Source organism: Alligator sinensis, unplaced genomic scaffold, assembly GCF_000455745.1.
Source record: "Alligator sinensis unplaced genomic scaffold, ASM45574v1 scaffold1404_1, whole genome shotgun sequence".
In the NCBI taxonomy this organism is placed as follows: Eukaryota; Metazoa; Chordata; order Crocodylia; family Alligatoridae; genus Alligator; species Alligator sinensis.
This window is the reverse complement of record NW_005843008.1, coordinates 104083-113434: the sequence shown is the minus strand read 5'-3', so window position 1 is coordinate 113434 and position 9352 is coordinate 104083.

Here is a 9352-nt window from a genome sequence, read left to right as displayed (position 1 = left end):
TTTCCATGCAGAAAAGCAGTCATCTGCCTCTAGTATTTAACTCTTTCAGAGAGGCATAAGCTTTCATAGATGATGGCCTACTTTGTTAGTCTCTAAGGTGCTGTTTGGGGCAGGAGCGTGGCGGAGGCAAGTGGGGAGCTGCTGTGGGCTGGAGGCAGAAAGCAGCTCTGTGGTAGCAAAGTGGCCTTAAGGAGTAGAGAATGGCTTCCACCACTCTGGCAAGAGTTTGTGAGAGGCTTCGGAGCTTGTGTCACACATGTTCAAGTAATCATTGATCCTCGTTTATGATCGCCTGGGATTCGTAATGGTCATTGGGCATCAGACCTGCATCCCAGCCCTGCTAAATGTGTAATGAGCAGGGATCCGGGTTTTCCATTGCCCATGAAAAATGGAGAAAACCACGGATTCCCTGTTTTTATTGGAGAAAACGTGGCTTTCCCTTTTTAGCAGAGAAATCCAAGAGCAATTTTTAATCAGAGAATTTGCCATTTTTAATCAGAGAAAACCAGGAACCTTGGTAATGAGGTATCCTCAGCGCAACTGTAATACAAACAGGAACATTGTGACTAGGAGGGGGAAGTTACTCGTTTTTTCTGCATGTCCTTTCATAGCATTTGATGAACTGAGCTTCAGCTCACAGAAGCTTGTGCTATATTATATTATATTTACACGGACACACATTTTGATTCATTGATAAGGTGCAAATTTGGCCAGCCAGGCCCTGAAGGCAAGCTGGATGACAAGCTCCGGACAAGACCCTTAGAGGCCAAGTTAAAGGAGGAGAATTTATTGAAAACCCCAATTAATGACAGCTTAATTTTAACAAATGTAGCAGGAAATATTGACATAGTCCAACAGCAATGTTACTGCTCATGCTCACTGTGTCCTCGTTAGTGGCCCTGGAAACTAGGTGCTGTCTCCTAGCTTTGAATAAGTTATTCAAATAAGAAATCTCTCTTCCCTTGCTCACAGCGTGCATAGCCCGGTTTGTGTGCTGAACCAGGCCAGGATTTGACGGTGTCTGTCATACGTAAGCATTTAAGTCGAGCCTGTCTCCTAATGCAAGTACAAAAAGGCACAGCACTATTGCTGTGTATACAACCCTAACCCTGGCAGCTCCCACATTTTCCTCTGCAATATTACTGTTCATTTTACAGGAGCTTCTGTAAGGAAACTAGACATAATGCAAACACCAGGCACATTGAGAATGCATGTCACAGCCTGACTTGGGGACTTGCCAGTGCCCAGCATCCCTATTAGCTACAGTGGAAGGGGTTATTCACCATCCTTGATGGTGAATTAAACCAGTGTTTCCTTCAAACAAGGATTGTCTTCTTGCCTCCGTCTGGCAGCAATGGGTAAGCTGTTTCCTTAGAAAAGGGCTTGGATGGGGAGCAGTCTAAAAAACAGGATCCATTTCTCACCCTGGTCCCTCGCTTCCCCTAGAAAGAGGGCTGAGTTTCCTGCTGCTCTGCAATCGACTCCAACACGTGCAGATGCTGTTTGCACCATAACAGGTGACAACTGAATGCTCCTACAGCTTATGGAAAAGTAATCTTGCCATAAGCTTTAAAAATACTGCAGCCACTTGAAATGTGGTATATGTATGATCCCCCTCTCAGCTTTGATCTCTTCTATCCTCCTTCCTCCCTATCCTCCTTTCCTATGTGAAGGACCCTTACAGCACCCGTGGAGACTAGCAGCAGTAGGTAAAAGAGCAGATGTATATGCCATCCAGGCAGGTTGTCAGAGCACGATATCTATATGTGCCTGGAGTCTTTAGCTACTCTGAGGTGCATTACAAGGTCATCCCATGTCATCCCGTTTGCGTTTTTGACAAGTTCCCCATGTGTATTTTTTACTTGTCAATCAATAGGAAAGTACTGGACAATCCTTGCAGCCGTCCTGTCCTTGTACTCCATCCATCCAGCCCTAAGGGGCTTCCCTTCTTGACATTTCTCACACTGTAGAGTCAAATGTATTCAGAACAAAAACCAATTTATCATGGGACTAGATGCCTCAGGGGATTTGCGGATGAAAGAGCATATCTTCCACCGCCAGAACTCAGGTTTGAAAGCAGCCCACCTCAATTGTAGCTGGAGGTGCTTACTTTCTAATGGCTTCAAGACTACATGCTCAGTTTGGTTCCTGGTGGAAGCTTGTCTGCATAACAAAAACCTCAACACCAAGTCAGCAAAAAGGATAAGGAACGGATGGAGAGAGAGGCATCTCCCTTCTTGCTCCGGGAGGTTTACTTTGTTGTGTTGACATGGGGTAGTGAGGCATGCTGGCGTCCGCACTGCTCCTCCATGGGCTGAGCCAGGCCTACAAGTCCCTCAGTCCAGCACCTTTCATGATTACTAAAACATTAACAACCATGTCCATCCTCCTTGAGCCAAAGACCTGAGAAACCACAGCAGCTTAGTCCATCTCCATTAACCACTCCTTCACCTCATCACTAGTTTGAGAAGAAACTGCTCAAAAGCCTCCCTCGGAAGTTTTTCCAGCACGGCTCCTCAGCAAGAAATCCTTGCAGAAACTGTGGGGAATCTGATTCATTTCATTTCATGCAAGTTTTTGGTTTGCCTCATAAGTGAGTACATTTTAAAGGAAGAGAGCTGCTGGTTCCTGGCTGGCATGCAAGCTAAACACTTCCATCGGTAAATCTCTCTGAAGGTCACAAAACAGCGGGAGAAACTTAGACATGCCCACCAGCATTTCGGAAGACAACACATATAATTTCTCCAGGGGGAAGTTGAGAGCAATGCCAAAAGGAGCCGTCTCCAAGAGCTGCCTGTCCATCGCGAGGAAGCATTGATTTCAGCAATGAGGCCAGCAGGGAATGGGATGCAGCTGAATCTGGAGACGCAGAAGGAGATCATTTGAGAAGCAAAGCATAGATGTGCCTCTGCACAACAGGGGACCAGTTTGCGGGAAATAAGGAAACAAGGGTTTTCAAATGCCGCCCTTCGTTTTGGTCATGTAAGATTTGCTCCAAGCTTTTGCGCTGTGAGACGTAGGACGTAAAGCAGAACCATTTGTGAAAACCAAATGGATGTGTCTTCAAAGCTGATAAGATTGCACTGCATGGGCAATTTCTGCTGTGCTCGTGGTTTTTCTATTGGGAAAACATTGGAGGGCTCTCCCTCCCTCATTACATCTTTGTTGGCACGAGGAACAACGCTTTGCCCCATCATGGACATTTACAACTATTTGTTTCCACATCTACGCTCGTTGGCCCCTTGTCCTGTCATATTAGTTCATAAACTGAATGAGTTCAGTTATAAAACAATTCAAGCTCTTTGCCTCTATCACTTAGCTCACACGACAATACCAACATTTCGTTTCTCTGGTACTTAGCGTTCTTCTAATTTACAATTTCAGTGTTTTCATCCCCAGTCTGTAGCCATTTTATCCTGTGCCCTTCTTCAATTTTTTTTGGCTAGAAAACTTCCCCCTCTAATTTTCACGATATAGTAGTAAAAAATACTCACATCCCCTCCTGATGATCTTTGGTATTCCCCTACACAAGTCAGGCTCCTTGAATCTTCTTTCATACAAGAAGGTCTTTGCTCTCTTAGCCATCTGAATGACCTTTTTTCTGTACTTGTTCCAGTTTAACTTTTTTTCTGAACTTTGGTGACCCCAGTTGCAGGCAGTATTGCAAATGGAGGGGGAGAGGTGTCTTACCTGGCCCTTCTGCAGCAATACTAGTACATCCTTGTCTTTGTTCTGTAAAGACACAGAGCAAAACAGTGGGATCTGGGGGGCTTTGATCATCCCCACAGCAGTTTGTCACAGCACGGTACATTAAATGGACTCGATTTTGCCCTGGGATAACTCCTTGCCCAAGCGGGCGTCATTCTCTTCAGCCCCTGACCTGACATCTCACAGCTCCAGTGGGGGAAACTTGGCCAGTTTATGAGATCTTTACCCTTGGTTTGCAAAATATAACAGACCTGTCATTACCATAGGAAAAACAAATACCCATAGTTGTTGATAAGTCTGAAAAATCCCTCTTTCCACAGACATGCCATAAGGCATGTAAAGCAAAACCCACCCATATCTTTCTTATGTAAGAAAGATCATTGAAGAAAAAGTCATTTGGAGGCCAGATATAGAAATAAAATAGAAAAATCACGCACTTTGACCAGAAAACAGTCCCTCAGGGAGTTTTCTCAGCATTTCCAGGGACCTGCTTCCCTGCTTGCTCTAACAGCAAGGACTTGGCACCAAGGCGTAGGGTTTTTAAATGCACTTCTCATCAAATATTTACCACATAATACAAATACTAACACCAGCATACTACTTCACTAACCCTGGGTGAACAGGGACGGCTCCTTCTTCACCAAAGCACGCCCTTACGAGTTAGCTCTCACTGGTCTTGCCCCCCAGCAGCGGAAGGAAAAGTTTTTCTTTTTCCAGTGTTTAATATTTTGTGTTTTGTATAATCTTTCATGACTTTTACCCTTGTTTCTTGTGGTAGGAAAAAAGGAAATTGAAACAGTAGATAATAGCAGTGGCAAGTCAAATGCAGAACTTGACATGACATTAACCCAGTGTTTTATTTGGCAGCTAGTTTAATTTGGGTTTTGGAAGAAATGATTTTTTTTTTGTTTGTTTTTGTTTTTATTTGTTTGGGTCTGCTCACTGACATAAAGGTTTTACAGGGTCAGGGTTAGTAGGAAGAAAATGGACTGACTGGCGACTGCGTATAAAGAAAAAATGGAACGATATTTTTTCCTTCCTAGACGTTCAGGTACGGTAGTAATAATATTGACTTGTATCAGTACAGGTGGAAGCTTACCTGGCTAAATATACAGAAGCGGGTTTTCAATAGGACATTGAGCGCTGGTTTTTAAAATGGTAGTGTAAGAGGCAAAGATGAAATGAAGCAGACGTAAAATTGAGGGATTGTGCTCACTGCTTTTCTGGTATGCTGTACTTCTCAAATACAGCTGTAGTCTTCGAAATGATGAATATTAAAAACTGGTTTAGTTCCTGTCCAGAAGTCTTTTTAATAAGTAAGTGTTGACTCAGCTTGGATCATATGCAGTTGAGGCAACGTCCTTTCTTTGTCCCTCATAAAAAGTTACTAACCAAGTCTATGCCCGGTGTTATGCCTACAGCATTATTCTCTCTCTTACACAGAGCGGTCATACATTTTAAAGAGGCACAATTGCTTTTTCTTGGTTTAAACCTGCTGTGTTGTGTTGGTATTGCCTTCTAGGAAAAGAAAGTAAAGAAGGGAGGAGAAAACTAAGAACAGTTTTAATAACATATGCACAGGATTTGTAATGTCCCTTGATAACAGAAAACAAAGTTCCTTAAGCTGATAAGAATGAAGGGATGCAGCCAAAAAGCAAATTTCAAGTAGGAAAGACTTGAAAATAACTTTTAAAGAAATGAGGAGAATGTAAATGCATGTGCTGACATATGAGGTCTCTTAAATTTTCTGAAGAAACCGTTAGTGGTTACTTTTAATGCTTCAAAATGGTGCTGATATTCATACGTGTTCGGTGATGCATTTTATTGTACATTTTCAGGCTTATAGCAGCATTTCTAATAACCATTAAAGTAACCATTTCATGCATAGTGGGAATGTGGGGAAAAACAAACCAAAAACCATTAATGGAGGCAAGTGTGTTTTGTTTGCAGGGAGCTTTATATACGACTTCTCTACTGACTGAATTAAATCCTCACATTGGAAATGTTGACCTCAAATACTTCTGCGAGTTATGTCCAAGCTTAATTGGCTGGGTGAGTCGGTGTCTTTCCACTTGCTCAACTTTAATAAAGTTTTAATTGTGGTAGAAGGGATATGTAATAGTAAGGGCTTTGCTAAATGCTCACAGCAAGAGTTTTGTATGCTGACTGTATAGTAAGCTGGCGAAACAGCACGTAGCTTCTCGCTCTCTGCTCTGCTCTATCGCCTGCCTCTGCGAGTATCCTTAAATAAAGCTTTGCAAGAGTGAAAACAACCATGAGTACGTCCTTTGTTCAAGCGCGGGGAATCTTCTGAACCCAGTAGTTCATCCTAAGACAGGATATAACAGTTGGAGGATGGAAAAAGTATGCAAAACAAAGGTCTGCTGAAAGCCATGCGACTCTTTTTATCCTCGTGGTTTTATAAATCTCGATCAATTAAAATTTACCGCTAAATTTTAAAATTCTAAAAGTTAAGGATAGACCATGCTTGCTTGCTAATTTATTCATTTAAAACTAGGATAGCTGCTAAGTAGCTTCTTAATAAAAAATGGATTTTTAACATCACTTAAATTTTGGATCTAAATTGCTTGACTTTTAAGATGAATTACAGTGTAGTAGAAATAAGTGTTTTTTAAAGTGTATGTGAAAAACTCAGAGTAAAGAAAATGACACTGCTTTTTCAGGTGGTTGTAACCTTGGCAATGCTGTTGGCTGAGATGAAAATGTGCCATCTTTGTCAATGATACTGGTTAATAGTTTTCAACTTCTGTATGTAATGGATGCTCTTTGGCATGAGGGAACTGCTAGACCTTTTCCAATCTGTAGCGCGTTCGGTTAAATAGCTAACAGACAAGTATACTGATGCTCAGTGAACTGTACTTTTCTTCCCCAATCTGTCCAGGAAGCTATCTTGACGACTATGGACATTACCCATGATGGGTTTGGATTCATGCTAGCATTTGGAGATCTGGTATGGGTTCTGTTTATCTTCAGCCGACAGGCTTTCTATCTAGTCGGTCATCCAAACAACATTTCTTGACTTGCTGCTTCTGCAATTATTATTCTAAATAGTAAGTCATGATTATTTTAGTACTAATTTTTTATTTCCTTTTTGCTGAGCAAGGAAAGTGGATGAAAGATTTCCCTGGCACTCAAGTAAACCTGTGTTCAATAACTTGGGAAGTTGTTCAGTCTCAGTTCCCCGTTTGCTATAACGAGGCTGGTTATATTACTTTCACTTGCATTTGCATACCCTACAAGTTGATGCCACTTACAGCAGTTAAACCAGGGGTAAGGTGTAATAGCTATCCATTTCTAGCATTTAGATTTGGATATATAAAAACAAAGAAGTCATGAATTACCTAGGATGTTGTTTGGCTAAGGAAGTAGTGCAAATAATAGAATAAACTCTCTCGCATTATAAAGCGGTGCTAAGCGACTTAGCCATTAGGTTAGTTAACTCTTTCAGCATTGCCTTTTTTTAAAAAATTGCAGCTATACAGTTCAAAAAAATATATCCGCTGCCCTGACCAAACCCTCCACAACCAATCCTGTACATTCAAATCACTCTGGAAAAGAACATTTCCTGTTTTAATTTAATCTAAGCAAAAATTAATTGCTTGCTGAGTAATACATTTCTAAATACCGTTTTTTAAAACATGATATGCAAGGCCTGAGATTTACATGAAAGGGGGAGGGGGAAACAAAACCCAAACAGGGGCCTGACATTGTGGCATGCAGATCATCCCTCCTCCCACTAATTATCAACTGCTTTATTTGTTTGTTCTACATGGCCCTCAATTAGTGGCATGCTGCTAATATGTTAGCGCGTCATTTTGTTGCATCTTGTTTTCCCAAACAAAAACTTATTTGTAGGGCTGTCAAAGAAAGGGAGGAGAGGAGGTCTTGGAAGTAAATTTAATGTGAATAAACTTGATATGTCTACGTCTCAAGACCTGCAGCCTGCATTCATTTTCCTTTTTCAGTATATAGGTTTCTCTCATTTTGGGGAGAGGCTGCAACTTACTTCCACGTTCCTTCCCTCACCTACCCCTCTTGGGGCGAGGGACAGACATCCCGTGAGAAATCGTCCTTATACTGACATGTATGCTTTGATTCTAGACATGAAAAGTGCTAGTTGGCTTCTTTCACATGATGGGATTGCACACCATGTATGAGGGACTGAATCCCAGACATTAGCATACCAGTAAAGGAAGTAACTGAAGGATCTGATTATGACAATGGATTAGTCTATGATAAATGTATAAGAGTGGAAAGATTTTTCACGTATGGTTACATAGGATAAGATGCTGCAATGGTTAGGCTGGCCCTTCCAATAGTGTTTCCCGAGTTCATCATGTGTGGCAGGATGGCTTTGCCTGATAAGAAGAAAAGAAAGTCAAGGCCTTGGGACACCAGCCCTCAGGGAAACAGAAGTGATACCAAAACCATTGAGATCAGTTTGGTACCAAGGACGGGACTGCAAGGCTGTGAACATCATTTGGATATTGGTGACTCTGGGGCTTGCAGGTAGAGGACGCGTGCAAAAGACAGCATGCTGTGCACAAAAAGCCATTATCACCTGCATGCTGTATGGAAATTACCTGCGTGTGTCGTGGGAAAACCTTGAGTGCAGCGTGCAGAGAAAAGGAAATCTTCACCTTAGAGTTCGTGTGTATCTGAGAGAGCCTGAAAGGGCCAGGCTGTCTGTGGGTGTGCCTGGGAGGTGGCTGAGACAGCCTGAGAGGTCAGAGGGCCTGAGAGAGAGAGGTTGCAAAGTGGGAAAGCAAGCGTGTCTCCCTGAAGGATGGCTTGTGAACAAAGTCTGTGACATTAATAAGAGCGTAGATTAACATCACCAGACTTGAAGACTACATCATCAACGCAGAGATAGGAGAAGACTTGAGGGTCGTCCTGGCTTCTTTTCCTCTAACCCCAGTCGTACGACTTCGTAGTCTTCCTAGGGAAATATCACCCATCCTTTCCTGTGTTATAGCCTGTATATGTCTGTATGGACCCCTGCATATAGCAGTGCCAATAGTAGGAATGTATGAATATACACTTCGTACAGTAAATTGTTTCCAGGGTAAGTAATAGGTTTTGGTATTTTTTAGTGATTGCTCATTGTGTTTAATAAACCATTTTAATTCCTTAAAGTTTCAATCCATGTGTGGATACCGTTACGAGGGGGGTGGGGGTGTTGTGGGCTGCTTGGGGCTCCCTGCCCTGCTGCCCTTCCCCGGGGTGTCTGCAGCCCAGCAGGCAGGACCCGGTGCCGGAGAGAGCGCTGCGCCACAACCCCATCCACTGATGCTGCGTCCCCTTTGGGGTCGTGACCCGCAGTTTGGGAACCGCTGGATTAGATCCCCGTTGGCTCCATGGGGCATCCCAGGTCAAGATGTGCTCACTGCGTTTCCCAGCCCCAGTATAGTGGGCATGGGGGCTGTTAGTTGGCAGCCTGGCACGGCCAAACCGTGCTTTGGGCCGGGCAGGACTGCAGTCCTGGTTCTTTGGGACAGTCCCCCAGTGGCATTGACAGGAAATTTGGGGTGGCCCAAGAAGTATTTTGCCCCATAATCCCATCGTAATCTGACCTTCATTTAGGGCTCTGTGCTTGATGCGGGGTATTATTTTACATATTCAT